Source organism: Pseudonaja textilis, chromosome 3 (genome assembly GCF_049901715.1).
Source record: "Pseudonaja textilis isolate UNSWEBS1 chromosome 3, rPseTex1.2, whole genome shotgun sequence".
In the NCBI taxonomy this organism is placed as follows: Eukaryota; Metazoa; Chordata; class Lepidosauria; order Squamata; family Elapidae; genus Pseudonaja; species Pseudonaja textilis.
Genome location: NC_141992.1, coordinates 126,156,153 through 126,176,967, shown reverse-complemented (window position 1 = coordinate 126,176,967; position 20,815 = coordinate 126,156,153). Strand labels below are relative to the sequence as shown.

Here is a 20,815-nt window from a genome sequence, read left to right as displayed (position 1 = left end):
AATTAGTATTACCTAAATCATGTAGTCTTTTGAGCTCAGAACGTAGTTCCCTGGATCATACATGTTGTTGTAAGATTAGATCAGGACAAGAACAAAGGTTCTTGTGGTTGTTGTTGCTCTTTGCAAGTGAATTTATTGAGAAAATAAACTTGCATTTGCTTGATTCGTTTTTGCAAACGACCCTGCAGAGGCGTGGGGACATCAAGCCATCTATATTTTTGAGCTTGGGACCGACATGGGAAATATCAATTATTTCATCAGGGAAGATGGTTGATGCTTGATATTCCCTGATGATGTTTTGAACGTTAGAGATGTCATCATTGTCATTGACCTCTAGACCAAATAAGATGGCATTTGGTCATTTCCGTTCACACTCAAGAACTTCTTTAATGAGGATGGGGATATCAATATTTGAAGGATTTGTGGTTTTTTGTGGATTGGGTTTTGGTTGCAGTTGTTGGGTAGAAGTATGGTTTGTAGATGTTTAGTGTTTGTTTTTTTGTGTTGTCTCTTTTATTTCAAGGTTTGTCAATCTAGTTTGTATGGTGTCCAGGGATGCAACAATGGTGTCAAGGGATGTTATATGTGTTTCTATGGTATCAACTCTTTCAAACGGGGTAATGTATTTTTCTAGTTTGGGTCTGTACGGTAGGCAGATATATGGAAAAGCATTGGTGGATGATTTTAGGAATAGAGTCGTTTGCTTGGGTAATCCTAAGCAATTATGGTGAGCGTAGTTATTGAAAAGAGAACATTTGATGTAATCTTCATTCTTCTTTAAAGATTCCTTGCATATAAGGCAAGAGCAAGAGTCTTGTGGTTCTTTAGTAGGGATTTCTTTCTTTTTAGGTTGTGGTTTAATGTTGGATTGTTTTCCTGGCATGGTGGGTTTGTTGAAATGGATTGTTGATTGGGTTGTCAATCAAAGAAGATAATCAATAAAGTAATATCACACCAAACAGTCAATTATACTAAATACACTAGTCAATTAATTTAACTAATAAATAATCACTCTAATAATTAATTATACTAATCACTAAATACACAGTCAATTAATTGCACTAACCACTAATTTATACTAAACATTCTGATCATACTAATATTCAAAACAATTAATTAGCCTAAATAATAACCATTAGACACGAATAATCTGTAATAATTTATTAATTGCTAAAGATAAATAATTATAGAATTAATTAATTAAGATCAATTTATCAACTAAACAGAGTTATATTGAGGGAAAAATATTAGGGCAGGAAGAGAATAATTGGGGTATAGGGCAGAAAGAGGGGAAGATTAGGTTTGGGTGGCTACTGGGGGGAATATGAAGAGAGGGTGTATTAGGCTGAAAAATGTAGGTGAACGTCTTTTGGCAGAAGGCTATTCTTCTCTTGTCACTTCAGATCATCACCTAGCCAACTTAGATATCAGGTGTGTCTTTTCACGGATCCCCTTGTCTTGGTCAGTGATCTTGAGAATTAGGACACTGCTTGGAAAAGTAGGTTTGTGCTATGTGAACAGGACCTCCGAACAGTGCTGTAGGTGATAATTTAGGCAGCAGTTGGAAAGTCAGCACTCTGGGATCCGGCCTTCAGCCATTTTAAACATTCCTTGAAATTGCTCTTTTAGTCTTTTTTATGATGTGCTTAAAACGACCAATGAATCTGGAATGGGGGAAAAAAACAGATTATGCAGAATAGGAAATGAACCCAGTGGCTGGAAGAATAAAAGGAATAAAAGAAAATACAAGCTTCATTCTAGTAAGATTACGACTAAAGTCAAAATGATCATAAAATGGCTCCACAAAAGCAATGGCCAAATTAAGCTGTCTTTTTGCTGCTTTAAAAAAAGATCAGTTAAACTCAGAAACACATGTCAGTTCTCATGTCAAAATGTCCTGTCTTTTAGGACTTAAGCTTTGAATTTAACTCTCCTTTTATGACTCAAGTTTTCTATTAACACTGTTCTCTGTTCTGCTAACTGAATACTAGGTAACCAAGAGCCCAATTATCACAATACAAGAGGTGCCTCTCACATGCATTGGTGAACAGTTAACTGGGCTCTTTTCTGTTTTCATGGACTATCCATAAAGACAGAAGTATTGGCTTATTCCTTCATAGTTCTTACCTAATGGGTTCTGGCAGTCAAATCCTCTTAGTTTAGCTTCTGAACAATCTTTGTTTGTTGTGCTTGTTTGACCTGAACTAAAAATCATGTCTCTTTTGAAGCACATGATGATTACATTTATCAAAATAGCCCAAAGGAACATCAAAATAGCCCAAAGGAACATTTATTGGTTAAAAGTACAAATGGGGAGTTTTAAAAGATTAAGTTGGCATGATCTATCAACAATTTTTGTTTTTGTGATGTAACATAGACTGTGTATGGAATGGTTTTGTTTCCATACAGTCTCATATGCTTTTATCTGCATATAGATAGACTACATGTGGGGAAAAAGCCTCACCACCATTGCCTGTAGACCACAAACCAAGAATATTATTATTCATAGAGATCAATAAACTTAAATCAACTCTCTAACATTGTGGCCCCATACTTATATGAAAGCAAGGCAGATGAATCCAGGGCCAAGGATATTACAGCCGCAGGAAGCCAGAGTAGTAGAGAATTTAGTCATAGCTGAAGCCCATCTAGTATTTGTTCTGCCCCTGGCAAACAAAATCACAGGATGGCTATCAGCTCTATACATATCTGATTTTTTAAATGATATAATTCAGTGATTCTCTTCCAGCATTAAAACAAATACAGGTAGTCCTCAATCTAAGACTGTAATGGAGCTTACCAATTACACTTGCATGCTGTAATGACTGCTACGTGAGACAGCTTCACCTAATGAGCTCCATCCCCTGCTCTTCCTGATGCAGCCATTAAATGACCAAGTGAGTCAAAGCACTGCCTTAGGAGTGGGAAGGTTCATCTACCCAACATTTGATAATCCTGCAGAACTATTCTGAAAACATTCTATCTTGATTCTCTTGCATGAAATGATGACAAAATATCAATTCTACATGCATTAGACACTTCTCTTGGAATGATGAAATAATATTGTTGCTTCAATATTGTCAGTAAAGGATTAAATGCTACTCATTATCCAACAAATTTCCTTGATTCAATTTAACTTTTTGTATTGTCACCACATAAATTGGAACTAAGGACCTTTTAATCTTTCAAGGCTTTGTAGTGGAACATGGATGTTCATGGAAGAACTCCACAAGAATTTCATCATAGCAAAGATAAACATTGCTGTGTTCAAAAATGACATTGTCATGATTCCAAGAAATACAGGTATGCTCTGTTTATAAGAAGGTGAGTTGTCCCCCTTCAGTGGCACAGTTCCCATACAGTGATGTGTTGCTCTTAATATACATAAAGAACAAAGACAAATTGTAGAGAATGTGTTGGTTTATCCAGGGAAACTGGTATTCCAGAATGGTCAGCTACCTGTTACTTAAAGCCAAGGAAAAAGAAGTTAAAGAATGGCAGATCAACCACAAATGTCATTAAATGTGCCCTTTATTAAATGAAAGGAATCTATATTTGTCTTGCTTAAAACAATGATATTTTTTCATTAGTTTTAAAACAAAACAAAATAAATAGCAATCTGTCCGTGGTAATTCTGTTTCTCTGTTTAGAGAAAGAAATAACTTTGAAAGGATGGCTAGGGTTGTCTAGTCTTCTTTATTTTTGATTCAGTTTTGGGGTTACATTTCTTTGTAATACTTTGTACCTTTCTACATTTAGAAAAGGCAACAAATAGAAAAAGAGGATCTAAGATTATAGATGGTTTGACTACCTCAGTAAAGAAAGAAAATGTGGAATTTAGAGGAATTTCATTTATAACTGATATTGTTTAGAATCCCTTTCAAGGGAAACTGAAGTAGAATGATATAATGAATTTCTTTTGTTCCAGTGGAAATGGAATGAATTAGATATCACTGTGAGGCTAAGGTACATAATTTAGGAATATTTTCCACTGTGATAATGAAATATTCATCATCTTTTGAAAGGCAACATTTGGCCGTTTTTTTAAAAAACTAATTTATTTCATACCTAAATGCATACTTTACACACTTGTCTCTTGCTGGCATGGCATAATGCTGTTGTCATTAATATTCATTTTATGATAGACAAGAATATAAATGCTTAATTCTTCATGGATTTGCCAGTAAGGAACTTGTATCAATTTAGCATGTTGCCATTCTAAATTGTTGTATTATGTTTACACTGTGGTATCTCAATCTTTTGGATTCTGTGAAAGTCTCATTATCATTATCAATTTTATCTGAGACAGAGAAACAGAGAAGCAGAAACAGTTGTTCCTTTTTTTAAAAAAAAAGATTCCTGTGATAACCTGAATTTCAGAGCTCTTTTATATTGAGGATACAAACCTTCCTAATAAAACAGGAGAACATCCCCTTTTCCAATCAATATAAGAACTATCATGCTCTTAACTCTAGTGTGCTTCAGTTATTGTTATTGTTACGGCAGTTGCTTTATTGCTATTTCCTCTTTTTCTTTCAGAGTCTTCATTCCCATGATAGTTTCAGGCTTTTATCCTTCTAGGCTACTTCCTATTCCAATCTCTATATTCCTTGATTTTTTCCTACCTCATAATCCCTAACATCTAGATATTTCTGACTGGTTTTTCTTCATTTAAATCTGTACATTTCAGTTAATGAAGTGGACATGTTGAAGTTTGAGGTGAAACAACAGATGGCTCACACTTTCGCTGCAGGCAAAATGCACTGTAGGATTTTGAGCCAGAAAACTCCACAAGTACTTTTCCACAGCCATGACTGGGAAAAAATATCTAGCATTTCCCTGATGATTTGAAGCAGCAATCTGTTAGGTAGATAGCTTTCAACATATTCAGGATGTGACGCAAAGACTCCAAATTCCTAAAGCCCAGAACTGGACTTTTCATCTTTAGTGCCAGATGGAGTCCCTTCTATTTAAGGGACTTTTCTGGACACATGAAGGAGAAGTTGTGGCCAGGAAGATTTTCCTACAGATCTGTCTTGTGAACCAACTCTGTCTCTTTCTGGAATGTGAAAGTCATTCACATCTTGCTCATCTCACATGGGCTTTATCAGGGACTTCCAACTTGGAAATTGCAGCTGCTTCAGAATACAATGGCATGGGCATTTATGACATACTATGCTATCCCATATATACTTCTTCCGAATAAGCTGTGCTGGCTTCCTATAAGCTTCCAAGTGCAAATGAAGACACTAGTAATCATATATAAAGCCCTTCATGACATTTGGTCAGGTATCTGAGGGAGATGCATCTCATATAAATGCTATGCATCCTGTTTGATCATATAAAATTGTCACTCTCTTAACCATTGATTAAATCTGACAGGGCCCAGGTGGTGGTCTTTCTCTTTAACAATGTGTGTGCTCTGGAATAGCAACTCCCTAAAGATTTGTATTGACCTTGTTTTGCTCTTGCTCAAATGGGCCCTTGAACCTGGATGTTTCTCCAGGTTTGTTGGTGATGGGAACCTGGTAAGACTCTTGTATCTTTGAGATAGTTTTAGTGTTATTTCATCCAAATGTTCATTATTTTATTTTCTTATTATGATTGCATGCTGTTCTTGGTATTCTATGCCACCCAGAATTAAAATGGAATTTGATTGATAAATAAATAAATACATAAATAAATACATAAATAAATAATCCATTGACAGCTGTTCCTTCCCATTGATATACATAGGAACAAGAGGCATGATGACACACAGAGCTACACTTCACTGTATGCTGCTTCTACCTGCATCTTACACCTTGCCACTACATGTTGGACTATGTCTGAGGCCTTTGTGCAGGTCTTCACATCAGATCCTATGTAGTGTGGTAGACACCTACTTCTTTGGATCTACTATTATTACCTGATGTTGTACTGCTACAATCATAGTGCCATCTTTTAGTCTAGCTCTTTTCAGACCCTTTTCTAGACTGTCCTAATGTCAGCCAACCAGCTATCTGTTTTGGTACATCCCATCATACATGTCTTCCGCTTAATCTTTCTCTCATGTCTGCTGTTGCCTCAAACATGCTCTCCTGAGCTAATCTTTGGATGCCAATTTACTGATCTAATCCTGCATGCTCTGGACTTAATCCAGGATGGTGACTTTGTCATTAACCATACAGTTTCAGGGTATACAATCTCTGGAATTGGGATGAAAACCTCTGTAAACTGTGATGAGCTCCTGGGTCTTCACATCAACAGCCTCTATATTCTCCTTTGGTCATTTTGGTCAGCTTATTATACAGGCCAGGTATCTGATGACTAAAAGGGCATATACTATATATAGATAGTGCTTGTTCTTCCCATTGAGCTGACTCATTACTGCTCACCTAATTTCACCCTGATAAGAATGGCTTGCAAATTTGTTCTCATTTCCAGTGATGAACACTGCATTCTTTCAGGTTGCCAGAGGGGAAATGGTACCTTAATGCCAACACAGAGGGGAAAATGCTACCTTAATGTTCTCTCACTCACGAGTCAGAGAATGGATAAAGGCAATGTCTTAACACAAAATTTAAAAAGAATATATATAGAGAGAGATGGGTAAAGAAAAATAAGAAATTCAAAAAAGAAAAGAAGGAAGTTAAACAAGCCAAAAAAAAAAAAAAGGAGAAGCAGTAACACATTACATTTATAAATAAAATCATTCAATTTATTTTATAATACATTATTAAATCTTGGCTTGGCACAGTATTATCGATCTTTCCAGTACACCAGCAGAGAGCAGGTAATTGGTAGAAGATGAACACATATCATCAATTGAACGCTGTAATCCTGGGATTTTCTTAATGTGGAAAAATAATATTTGCCTGGTAAATCCAGAATAGTTCATATAATGATCAATCCCAAATTGTTAATTTGTACATCAAAATAATTCAAATCATTAAATTGTAATGATTTTTTGAAACACCATATTAATAATCATAAGGATATTAAGCCAAATGAGACAATACTATGACAAGCTTTAAATAGGCCTGAAAATCTTTATTTCCTTTTAAAGCTGTTTCTATCTCTAAGTAGTATGCTGCTTATTTCAATTAGCAGGGCTGAATAGTTTTGTTCCATAGGAACCAATCAATATTTTTTCCAGTTCCTACTCTATTAGAGTATAATATTAATTATCTGATTTAAATCCAGAAATTTCAGGTTCAGAGTTTTTTATGTGCATAAATTCAGTCTTTCTAAAAATATGCTATAAGAAAATACTTTTTACAGCAATAAACATTTCACTTTTTCATTGGGAACCTAAACCAATTTTCACTAAAATTGTGGGCTGATCTAAAAAGCTGATCTCCTTTAGAGGAGGATGGGGAGAGATTCTTATATTGTTTCTCTTTTTTATTTCAGAGCAATAATAAATAAAAAGAAAACATCTGCATCTAGCATTGTATGCAGAAACAGCTAAGAAGAAGTCATAAGATAAGGAAATTCCTACTTAGCTTGAAAAAAAATCTAAAGTAATACATTCAGCATGCTGCCATAACAACATGGATGATTTTGCCACAGTTCATACTATAACTTTACCTAAGAATTAGGCACAAGTGTAGAAAGGCCTGTGACAAATTAGGTAACTGAGCTAATGCCTGCCAGGATTGAAATTTGTTACCTTCCATGCAGAAGTTTTTAATGCGAGTTTTTCCAACTTTTGGCTTGTCTGCGCTGTATTGAGTGAAGATGAATTGTCTTGGGCCACATATAAAATATATAATATAGTATATGCATGTATGTTGTATGTAACAAATAACAGAATAATAGAGTTGGAAGAGACCTTGGAGGTCTTCTAATCAACCCCCCTAACCCTATACCATTTTAGACAAATGGCTATCCAACCTCTTCTTTAAAATTTCCCATGTTGGAACATCTACAACTTCTGGAGGCAAGCCATTCCACTGATTAATTGTTCTGTCAGGAAATTTCTCTTCATTCTAGGTTTCTTCTCTCCTTGGTTAGTTTCCATCCATTCATTGCTTTTTGTCCTGATGTCAGATGCTTTGGAGAATAGCTTGACCCCTTCTTTTCTTTATGTATTTTATCCTCCAGTCCCCTAATCATCTTTGTTGCTCTTCTCTGAATTCTTTTTAGAGTCTCAACATCTTTTTTACTAGATGATAGATAGATAGATAGATAGATAGATAGATAGATAGATAGATAGAGATAGAGATGATAGAAATATCTATCTATCTATCTATCTATCTATCTATCTATCTATCTATCTATCTATCTATCTATCTATCTATCTATCTACATATATGCATATACACAAACATAGACACATACATACATACATATATAATAAATTTACAAACTACATTACTAGTTGTCCAGGGCCATATATAGTACAATCCATGGGCCACAAGTTGAACATGCATAATTTACTGGTTCAATGGATACTCTGGATAAATTGAATGCATATATAAGTACATAACAAGTTCCAGTAATATGATCCCATCATACAGTGGTGTATTTATTATGTATTTTTAGTATTATCATTATCTCCTATTTACAGAGCAGAAAGCCAAGACCAGCCTTTACAATAACCATATTAACAGTTTGCTGCGTAGGCCAAATTTGCTTTTACCAGCCTGTTCCCCTAATGATTTATTTGCTATATGTTGAAACAATATCTGAATGTTTAACTAGTATATATAAAACAGCGGGTTTTTAGGCTTTTGTAGGATAAAAGCAACATTCTGAGAGTATCCCAAACTAGTATTAAGGGAAAAGTGAAGTTGCACTTCTGTACCTGATTAAAAGTCAAACTACTCTGATTATATTTGCTCTTACTTTTCTGAGTTACTAGTTCTTTATTATTTTATTTATCTGAGAAGTAACAAAGGAAGAAAACAAGATAAATATAGATACACTCCTGCCATAAATGGGCTAATTTAAATTTCTAAACATCTTCCACGTGTAGCCTTGTATACAGTATAATAGATGGTGGTAAACAAGTCTGGATATAGTGCCTCTCAGAGTGTGAGGTATGTGTATGTAAAAACATGGGGGTGGTGGTGGCAGGTGGGAGAAGGAATGAAGAAAATGCTTGAATGCTCTTACACATTAAAACAAAAAATGATCATACCATTAGAAAAAAGATTTAACATAGTATTCTATGACCTGGCTCCTTTCATGCTTAAAATGCATGCTCTTAGTCACTGAAAGCATGAGCACTTTTAATATTAATTTCTCCTTCTCCATATTTCTCTCTCCCTGCATAGTTATCTCCTCTCCCCTTTCTGCCTTTGAATCTGTATGTCTCTCTCAATGTGTCAGAAGCATACTTGCCAAGGCTATACCTTTGTTTGAAAATAAAGACCAAGGGACAGCTTCACCAGATACCACTGAAATAAAAAAAGAATACCCTGTCCATTCGGTAAAAAGAAGATTCTTTCTGATATGTGAATGGTACCCAGCAGATTTTCACATCTAAATTCATATCTGGTTATGGGATGCTGTAAGAACATTCTACAACCAGACAATTTTCTAGCTCCAGCATGAAATCAGTCACAGCTTGAAAGAAAGAAAACCTATTGTGAGAATATCAACAGCAGTTCATCATAAAGCTCAAAAAACAAAAAAAACAAAAAACCTGTCAGGTCCAAAAAAAAAAAAAAAATCAGCAACTCCATCAGGATTTTGGAAATAGAGTAGGGCTCAAAATGCTGCTGTGAGAAGAGAGGAAGAGACACAGAGGCGGATCTATCTATTCAGCTTCAAAGAAACTTTGGCAGTTCCTGAGATTTACATTTTGAATAAAGGACTGTCCATCACTGGGCCTGGTTTAGCTGAGAAATAACTTTCTTCTTTCCAAGATACGTTAACAGCCAAGGCCAAAAGCATTAGCATGAAAGGGCCTTGCACTCAGGGCACATCTAAGGACTAACAATAAAAGGATTTGCTAAGCAAATTGGCAACAAATTCTGATAGTTATCAATTACACAGCATATATCTCCCAACATTGAAACACCTGGCACACACAACATAATTTGAGAGATTATTTTTTTTATAATTGAAGCACTTTTTATTCCTGAATTATAATGGGCTCTGGGTATGTGTATGATAAATTAGTCTATTCTTCTGTGTGTTTGTGTGTGTGAGAGAGAGGGGGGGGGAGAGGGAGAGGGAGAGGGAGGGAGGAGAGAGAGAGAAAGAGAAAGAGAGAGAAAGAGAGAGAGGGCGGCTTTCTTTTTATCATCAGAAGAGTTGTCTCTTTATAGATGTTTGATGTTTGAAGAACATCAAACTGAAACATAGAGTTTCAGTCATATGTGTTTGTGGATTAATGTAAAAAAGGAGTGGTTACTGCTATATGTTTTTAGCTTTTCAAGCAACAAAAGACCAATGCAGCAATAAAAGCACTGTTATACTAAAAGGTATATATGAATTGTCCCCCTTCAGTGTGTTGATATTGGTGGGTATAGGGCAGTGGTGGGATTCAAACATTTTTACTACTGGTTCTGTGGGCATGGCTTGGTGAGTGTGGCAGTGGAAGGATACTACAAAATGTCTATTTCCACCCCACTCCTGGGGGAAGGTTACTGTAAAATCCCATTCCCTCCCAACCCCACTAACTTCCTTTCCAGCTCTGTTCTCCTATGCAGGGCAATAAAAGAAGACCCAGCCAATCAACTGGGATTCAGGAGGAAGAAAATAGATGGGGGTGGGCCCAGTCAGAGGTGGTATTTGCTGGTTCTCTGAACTACTCAAAATTTTCACTACCAGTTGTGGTGGTCTCTCATGAAAAGAAGACACTTCGCAAAGTTGTCTTGGGATGAGAGTGCAGAGAGAACTCCGAAACCCTCTTTTATTAGAAGCAATCTTTGTTAACGAAGCAATTTTGTTAATGTCCTATCACAAACGCATTACATCACACAACATGCACTGATCATTTGCATAAAGCATACAAGGCTGCAGAGTTTAAGTTTGTTACAGTTCTGGTTAGGAAATGGCAACAATTTGTCTTTGCTCCTTGCTTCGTGTTCCAGCCAACTACCAGAAGGCTCCGTTGTCCTAGCACGTACACAAAGAACAAAGAATCATAGTTCCCACATCTCCCCTGTTTTTCCTTTTTAAGAGACAGGGAGTGTTTTAGTCCCAACAACAGTCTTTGTCAGGCCCGTAGGCAAGAGTGCTGTGCATGCTGATGTTATCCACGGCGTTCGTGACTTCTTCAACCATCACAAACATCTTGTCCTCATCTGGGTCGTCACAGGTTGGCTCTCCTATCTCATTTTCGGATGGCAGTGGTTCATATGTGTTAGTTATTTGTTGATTCCAGAGAGCCATTACCTGCGCAGTGGCTTTTTTCTCAGCCAAGAGGGATAAACTGTTAGAAATAGTGCGTACAAAGATGGGTAATACACAAGGCAATACAACACATCCCGCAGCAATCATACCAATGAGCACTACAATAGCTTGCAAACCAGGCAATTTTGGGAACCAGGATCCAAACATATCTCTAAAATCAAGACCTATAAAACAATATTGTACCCCCTTAGATTCAGGTAAGTGAGTGTACAAGCAAATGGGATTACATTTGTCAGTGGTACATGAAGTAGAGCTTGATTTAACAGTGATATTAATATTTTGAGGGCCTCTTATTTGAGCAGAGTCAATAGGTGGAGTGTACCAGTAGTTGTAAACAGTGGTGGCCCCCACGTTAGTCCCGGACAGCTTTTGAAAGAGATATTTCTTTTCCTGTAGATAAGATCTCTGCCAGCTGTGTGAGCCGCAGGTAACTCCTGCAGCGTTGTTAGGACCTTGACATTTGCTGATGGCAAGGCAAGCATCAAAGCATACTGAGGTGTTGGTACCCCGCCGAGTGACATTATGGGTTATGTACCCATTTTTTGTTTGACTGGTAGAGAACATTCCTGCAAGATCAGAACTGGAGCCACCTTTGTATGCATAGACATATAGGGATGCTGTAATGGGTCCCACTGCCTTGGGCTCATAGCACTGAATGCCTTCAGCAGTGTAACATCGCGCATATTGAGTGTTGTTATGCAGACAAGGGGAGACCGTCATGGAGTTGCACTCAGGCTTCAAGGTATGATAGATCAGGGTGGATTGGGTTTTCGTTCCACTGAGAGTAGTTTTGATGCAGGCGTTGCAGGAGGATGGGGTGGCTGTCGTATCAGCAGGAACGATGTGGAAACCCAGGAGGCAAATGATGAATGCAGCGGGCAGCTTCATGATGCTGATGTAGGCAAGGCTGGTTTGGGTAGAAAAGGCCTCACTTGTCGTCCGGGGACCCAGGTGGTGGCGTTGTTGTAGGAAACAGCCACGTACCCTTATCCCCAGGTTATAAGTTCAGCTGGCCAATGCCATGTGGGATCTGGCAACTGTTGAAAGTAGACTGGAGGTCTAGGAGCATCCTTGGATGGAGAGCAAAAGTGTCGAGAGGCAGCAGAAGAAGCAGGTGTGCCAGACTCATTCAGGAAATTCAGTGTAAATAAGCACAAGTTAAGCTTGTTTTGCAGCGTGGGTAGCCCTGGGGTGAGTTTCCCCATTGAGTTTTGAACTTTGTCAAGAGCATTCTTTAGGGTCAGATTGGCTCTTTCTACTATGGCCTGCCCTTGAGAATTGTATGGAATGCCAAATTTGTGCAAAATGCCCCATTGTTTACAAAAGGTAGCAAAGTTGCTACTAGTATAGGCGGGGCCATTATCAGTTTTTAATTCCAAGGGCTTTCCCAGGCACGCAAATGACTGGATGCAGTGGTTAATGACATGTTTTGTGGTCTCTCCTCTTTGCGGGGAGGCCATGATGAACCCTGAGTATGTGTCCACTGAAATATGGATATATTTCCATGGTGCAAAAGGCGCATACTGGGTTACATCCATTTGCCAAATTTGGCAGGCTTTTAAGCCTCTGGGATTTACTCCCATTGGCAGGGCAGGGGCTTGCTTGCTGCAAGTAGGGCATTGTTGAATAATTGCAGCAGCCTCTTGGGTGGTGATTTGGAATTCCTTCATAAGAGCCCTTTTATTTTGATGAAAATAGTTATGACTGTCCCAAGGGGTTAGGGGAGAAAGAGAGAAAGCAGATAGAATAGTAGCAGAGGATGGTTGTTGTTAATTGCTGCAATGTAAGCAATTTATTTGCTGGCAATGGCCATTGATCAACCCAAACAGGAATGTCCGTGCTTAAGGTCAAGCGAAGGGGAAGAGGATGAGTCATTCTAGTTGCAATTTAGCACCAAATTGAGAGAGCAAGTCCCTCCCCCACAAATTCATGTGAAAGGAGAGGATGACGGGCTTTATTTGTGCAGCCCCTGTGAGGTTTTCAGAAGTCACAGGGAGCCAAAACTTACTGATGCGAGCCGTTTGAATCCCTCCTACACCTCTGACTGATAGGGAGGTCTCTGTTTCCCAGTCTGTAGGCCACTCGTCAGAGCGTATCACCGAGACATCAGCACCAGAGGTGAAGCGGCGACCCTTGATTAAAGCCAAGAGTGTGGGCTTAGTTTCGGTGATAGATCTAGTGAGGGCAAGCACATCAGAGGAAAGTTGCGGTACCATGATCATTTTTGCTATGACATCACCCTTTTGTAACTTCGTTGGAAGAGTGGATAGCACAGAAAGGTTAATGGCTGAGAGTTTTGAGGAAGGATAAAGCAGATCAGGAACCACAGAGATTCCTTTGAGGAGGGCATGAGGATGAGATTGTATAAGAGCAGTTTTATAGGAGGAGAAGGAGGCAGAAGGAGGAAGCTGTGCGCCGACAGAGAGTGGTAGATGGGGAAAGGATATGAGCACATCTTCTGCCACTGATAATTCATACACAGTGGATGGTATATGGGCAGCCTTGGGAGAGGGGCTAGCTGCCGGCCCCTCTACTCGTTTCCCGAGGGTTCAGTTTTTGATTGACATTGATTAGCCCAATGATAGCCTTTCTTACATTTCGGGCAGACTGTTTTGGTCGAACATCTCTACTGGTGGAGGGCTTTGCTGCCCCCCCGCCAGGGGCTCGGCATTGTGATTTAAAATGGCCAGGCTTCCCACAATTGTAACAATTACCAGATGGCTTATTACCTCTGGTAATAGCTGCAGCCATCATTTTGGAAGTGTATTGGTGTTTTCCCACCACCCTGCAGGCTTGTAGGAATTGGGCTAGAGTGGCATCTGGAGAATTAATCAAGGAAGTAAGCAAGGTTTTACAGTCTGCATTAGCGTTCTCATATGCCAATTTAAGAAGAATTTCCTGCCGAGCCGCCTCATTTGTAATTTGCCTTTGTAGGGCCGTTTGGAGGCGTTCAATAAAATTGGCATAGGGTTCATTGGAATTTTGTAGAATTTTTGCAAAAGATTGTGCGGAGGTATGAGGGTCATCCAAGCGAGAGAGAGCAAGCAGAGCGGCTTGTGCAGAAAGGTTAAGAGCATTAATAGGGCTATTATATTGAGCTGCGGGAGCAGCAAAGGCACCCTCTCCTGCCAGTTCATTTGCAGTAAGATTTGAGTCCCTGTTAGAGTCATATGAAAAAGGCTATGCCAATCAGCTGGGATCATTATATGGGCGTTAGCCATCATTCTAAATAATCCCATCGTAAATGGAGCCTGAATACCATACATTTGTACAGCTTGTTTGATATCCTTGATTGATTTAACAGGGATGGGTTCCCAGTGTGGGACGTTTTGTCCCTGTGCGTTCTGTGCATAAACTAACGGGAACGCCGATGGGCAGTCAGAGTGATCTAACTCACCAGTTCTAACTCCTGCAGCGATGGCAGCATGAACTGCGCCCATAGGAGGGGGTAAGGCAGGAGAGGAAGGCACAGAAGGGAAAGCAAGGGAAGAAGAAGAGGGATTGGGTGAGGGGGTCAGGAGAAGGGGAGGAGGTTTACCAACCTCATTTGCCTCCAGGGGGCAGTCGGTTTAAGAGACACAGGCGCCACAGCAGGGGGCAAGAGTTGTACAGCAGGATTCACATAGGGAGGGGGTCCAGAAAGGGGGCCAAGTAGGGGTTGCTCTAGAGAGGAGAGAGCCTCAAAAACCACCCTCCAAGCAATTAATATAGACGAAGGGGCCCTAGGACTTGCATGAAGGTATTTTCCAATCTCCTTCCATACTGTAGTTTTGATACTGCCTTTAGCCAGATAAAAAGGGCAGTGTTGCCAAATGTATTCTAGGAGTTCCTCAATAGAGGTTTTTGGGAGGGGGGCATGAAGGGAGCCCCCCTTTTTAAAGGTAAAAAAAATTGTTTGGTCAATTCTCTGATTTCCTGAATGTGAGCTGCCTGCTCCTTAGAGAATCTACCACCCATACTCACGAGGGATCCGTTGTCGCCAGCGATTCAAGCGGATGGGGTGCACCAAGTCTATTCCAGACGATGAGAATGGGTGTGCCAAAGACGTATCTCTTTTGAGTAGATCACGTCGGGGTCACCAGTTGTGGTGGTCTCTCATGAAAAGAAGACACTTCGCAAAGTTGTCTTGGGATGAGAGCGCAGAGAGAACTCCGAAACCCTCTTTTATTAGAAGCAATCTTTGTTAACGTAGCAATTTTGTTAATGCCCTATCACAAACGCATTACATCACGCAACATGCACTGATCATTCGCATAAAGCATACAAGGCTGCAGAGTTTAAGTTTGTTACAGTTCTGGTTAGGAAATGGCAACAATTTGTCTTTGCTCCTTGCTTCGTGTTCCAGCCAACTACCAGAAGGCTCCGTTGTCCTAGCATGTACACAAAGAACAAAGAATCATAGTTCCCACAACCAGTTTTCCAGAACTTGCCAGAACCCGCTGAATACCGCCTCTGGTATAAGAAAAAGTAGAGGGAGCAGTTGTGCTCCTATCATTGACAATTAGTTTGTGTATGTGGGATCTGTCAGTGCCTCGCACATAAGCCATAGCCATGAGATAAACAGACAGAAGCAATTCTAAAGTAATTAACTAATATACAGATACATTAGAAAATCTTGATTGATGATGGGTTAAAAATAGTCTTTTAAAATCCTGCAATGTGTTGGTGAAGAAATGAGGTAGATGATTCCTCTAAATTCCTCCAACAAGAAGAAGAAATTCTTCACTATTTTTTTAATGGTATAACTCCACAGTTGTAACAGCAACTTTGACATAAAGGTCTTCATGAGGAATTTCCAGAGAATTATATCCTGTATCTCAGGGTCAAGGATATCCTTGATTCTTTTAGTTTTCCATTTCTTCTGATGTACTTGAAAAAACTTTTTGTTGTTATTGTTTTGGGCATTTGTCAGAAGCTGCATTTTAGTTTTTCAATCACAGACACTAGTTTCTAGAGACTGCCTTCTAATCTTCTTTGGTTCTTTTGGTTATGGTCCACTCCCCTTCTTCTGTTCTGATCCATTGATATGGATATGGATCCATTGATATGGATATTGATTCTATGTTTTGTTTTGTTTTATTTATTTATTTATTTTGATTTGTCAATCGCTTACAAGATAATAGGTATAAGTATATACATAGTTATGAATACATGAAATGGGTACATATAAGAAAAATAAAAGAAACAATAGGACAGAGACGGTAGGCACGTTAGTGCGCTTATGCATGCTCCCTACAAGCCTCTTAGGAAGGGGATGAGGTCAATAGTAGACAGTCTAAGGTTAAAGTTTTGGGGGTTTGGGGAAGAAACCAGAATCAGGTAGAGTATTCCAGACATTGACCACTCTGTTGCTGAAGTCATATTTCCTGCAATCAAGTTTGGTGCGGTTAACCTTGGTTTGTATCTATTGTGTGCACTTGTGTTGTTATGGTTGAACCTGAAGTATTCATTGACAGGTAAATCATTGCAATGTATGATTTTATATACCATACTTAGATCAGACTGAAGACGGCATAATTCAAGGTTTTCTAGGTCTAGAATTTCAAGTCTGGTTTCATAAGGTATTCTACAATGAGTAGAGGAGTGGAGAACCCTTCTTGTGAAATATTTCTGGACTTTCTCAACTGTGCTAATATCAGATACGTAATGTGGGTTCCAGACTGATGAGCTGTATTTGAGTATTGGTCTAGCAAATGTTTTGTATGCTCTAGTTAGTAGTATGATATTACCACAGAAAAAACTATGTAGGATTAGGTTAACAACTCTTAATGCCTTTTTGGCTATGTAGTTACAGTGGGCTCTAGCACTTAGATCATTCGAGGTGAGTACTCCAAGATCCTTGACAGAGTTTGGATCATCAACAAGGTCTTGACTATTCAGCCTGTATTTTATATTCTGAATTTTTTTGCCAATATGGAAGATAGAGCATTTATTTGTTGAGATTTGAAGTTGCCATTTGTTTGACCATTCTGATATAGTCAAGATCTTTTTGAAGGGTAGCAGGATTGTCTGTGGTATTGAATAGCTTTACATCATCAGCGAAGAGAATGCAGTTGCTCTTAATATGATCACAGAGGTCATTTAGGTAGAGTATGAAAAGAGTTGGTCCTAGAACACTGCCTTGGGGGTCACCACTATTGACAGGTACAGAATTTGATAAGACGCTCCCAATTTTGACCATTTGTTGTCTGTTTGACAGGAATGCTTCTATCTAGTTATGCAGTTGTCGAGAGATACCATAAAATTTTAGTTTTAGGAGTAGTTTGTCGTGTACCACTGAATCAAAGGCTTTACAGAAGTCTATATAGATTGTGTCTATTGTTTTGCCCTGAACGAGTTGTGTAGTCCATATGTTTTTGCAGTGTAAGAGTTGCAGATTACATAATAGTTTTTTCCTAAAACCAAATTGTTTATTAGAGAGTAGGTTGTTTGTCTCTAAGTGGAGGATAATGGATTGGTTAATAATTGATTCCATGACTTTACAGGTGACGCAGCATAAGGAGATTGTTCTGTAATTTTCAACTAGACTGGTGTCTCCCTTTTTGAAGATGGGGATGACCGTGGCTTGTGACCATAGTTTTGGCAAGGAGCTGATCCTGAAAGATTTTTCAAAGATTATGCTTAGAGTTTTGGCTATGGCAGTGGATAGCTTTTTAAAGAAGTAGGCACATATTCCGCCCAGTCCAATAGATAGAGATGGTTTTAGATTGCATAGTGCTTTTTCAACATTGTCTTCTGTAAAATCAATATGTATTAGATCACTGTAGCTTTCTGCAGTTCAGCTAGGAAATACTGGGCATGATCCACTGCTGTTTACAAATACTGAACCAAAGAATGTGTTAAAGATGTTGGCTTTAATGGTGTCATTGTTGCAGTCTTTACCATTAGGTCCTATCAGGGGTGGGATGGACCTTGAGTCTTTTAGTTTGTTGTTTACGAAATTATAAAAAGTGAGGGTGGAATTGGTGCGTAGAAGGTTTTCCTCTTGTTTAATATGATAATTGGTGCATTCAGTCTTTATCTGGTGGTATAAATTTTTGTATCGGCTTTTGCAGTTGGCAACGTGACCAGATTTATTTTTCCACCAAAGCGATTTCTTTTTGGATTGAAGCTTCCTTATTGTTTTGGGTAATCTGCTTTTTTTCATTGTTTTGGGAGTTGTTATTAGTACATATAGATTAATGACTCTTTTGATTTAAAGTAAAAATATGTTGTAATGATCTTCTACAGTATTGCATCCAGTGAATAGAGATTGCCAATCAAGGGATGAGAGATCGTTGTCTATAAGATCATAGTTGCCTTTTTTGAAGTTATAATTGGGGATTACATCATTGTGATTATTTTTGTGTGGGCGTATGTTGAGACAAAAGTCAATCATATTGTGGTCACTGTTGGAAAAGCGTTCTTTAGTTTGTATTCTGTAAATTAAATTCAAACTATTTCAGAAGATGAGATCAAGGCAGTTGTTAAGTCTAGTATTGCTGGTTACTAGTTGTTCTAGTCCCAGATTTGTAACAGCATTGTATAAGGTTGCATGTATGGGTTCAGCTGTACATTCATTTAGGGTCCAGTTAATATGAGGTAGATTGAAGTCACCAAGAAAGATAAAAGCGTGTGGGCAGGATGTTGCCCATGTTAGTAGTGAATTTAGCTTGTTTCCATGTTCGATGTCATAATCAGGTGCTCTTTAACATAATAAGAATTGAAATGTGATATTTAAGGACAGTTCACAGATGATGGTCTCAGGAAGAGCAAGCTCCTGGGTAACTTGGATGTTTTTTAGATGTAAGGACATTCTAGCAAGAAGTGATTATTTTTCAGTATTCTTTTCATTCCTTCGTTCCTTCACTCCCTCCTTCCCCCATCCCTTACTACTTCTTTCCTTCCTTCCCTTCCTCCTTCCCTCTTTCCTTCCTTTCTTTCTCTCTCCCTTTCTCCCTCTCTTCTTCTGTCCCTTCCTGAAAGAAGAAAGAGAACCAGGGGTGGGATTCTATTGGTTAACACCAGTTTGGGTGAACCCCTTCTTCTGATTATCATCTGGCTCTGAACTGGTTCACAATGATGAGAAGGGGTGGCCCACCCACCCCTGCTCTTTCCTGTGCTGTATTTCCTGATTTGCACAGCATAGCGGTTTGCTGCTCCTCAGCTGTTTGAGTCACAGAGGCTGCAGTTAAGGTACATATGGGCTTTTTAAAAATGTGGAGCATACACGCAGAGAGTGCGATCATTGAACCTGTTGTTATACCAGTGGAATCCCACCCCTGGTACTAACTAAACAAATAAAAATTGAAACCCATAAAACAAAAGGAAGGGAAAGAGAAGGGAAGGGAAAAGAAGGGAAGGAAAGAAGAGGTGCCACAAACTTCCAGTGCACTTTTAGAAGAGAGACAACATTGCTCAAGCTGACTTTTTTGTTCCTAAGATATTTCTGTGTTGCTATCCCACTCCATTGCTTAGGCTTCCCATCTTAGAAAAAGAAAAGTATTTTGCAAAAAAATTCACAAATTCTAGTTCTGGCAACCTGTTGGTGTATCCATGTGACAGCTACCATTTCCCCCCATTCTATCCTAGAATATTAAGTTTGAGCCAAGGGTTCCGAAATGATGTTGGACTAAATACACTATTGCTTCTCTGGCTACCGCCCTTGAACAAAATAAAATAAATGTTGAAGGCAAAAAAAAACCCAAGAAGTGCTTCTGATGTTATGTTGCTCACCCACAGCAAAATGATATTTTTGCTTTAGAGACATTTGAAATGATTCCTTTGCTCACTCCCTCACAAATAGTAAAAAAACTTTCCCATGATCCATTTTTACATGTCAGGAAGTCCTTCATTCTGCTGTTTTCCTTCCATACTCTTGTTGATGTACCAGAATAGATAGGTATTATCTATCGGAGTAAGGAAACTAGGGATTAGCAACCCTGCAAACAGTAATTGGGATGTGCATAGTTAATTCCAGGAACGAGAACAGCCTACAAGATGTTTATGGGGCAAGAGTCCATATGTGGTAGTTGAGGGTGGATATGCCTTCTGTTTTTTTGTTCATTTGCTTGCTGATTTGCTCTCAAAAATACAACCTGCATAAAATATCTACTGCCATATAAGGTGCTGATTGATGAATCCAAGTGAATCAGCACTCTTGAGACTTTCAGTTTCCTCAAAGAACTGCTTTACTGAATACATCATTTCAGCACAGATGATTTTAAAACCAGCTCTGGCTATTTCCCACACTTTTAATATATTTAAAGATTAGGGAGCTTCCTCCCTCCTTGTCACAGGTCACATTGTACAATTAGGTGTTCTGATGTCTCCTTGGTAACCTCTTCCAGTGTCTGGCCAGCACCTGTTTGGATGACCTTGGTTCCCACAAGATAGGAAGTTGTTGATATCTGGTTTGACATTCCAAAGCTCCCCCAAAATGTGTCAGGCTGAGAAACAGAGAAAATAGGCTGTGATGGGCCTG

General features: G+C 38.8%; 1 long non-coding RNA gene across 1 annotated transcript in view; it reads right to left on the bottom strand.

Annotated features, from left to right (window-relative positions):
- Window positions 1-1,553: 1,553 nt before the first annotated feature.
- LOC148126314 (uncharacterized) overlaps window positions 1,554-20,815 on the bottom strand; it is a 108,984-nt gene continuing 89,722 nt past the window's right edge. The window contains exon 3 of the long non-coding RNA XR_015742598.1: window positions 1,554-1,664. This is a non-coding gene — a long non-coding RNA (uncharacterized LOC148126314). The remainder of the gene's footprint in view (window positions 1,665-20,815) is intronic.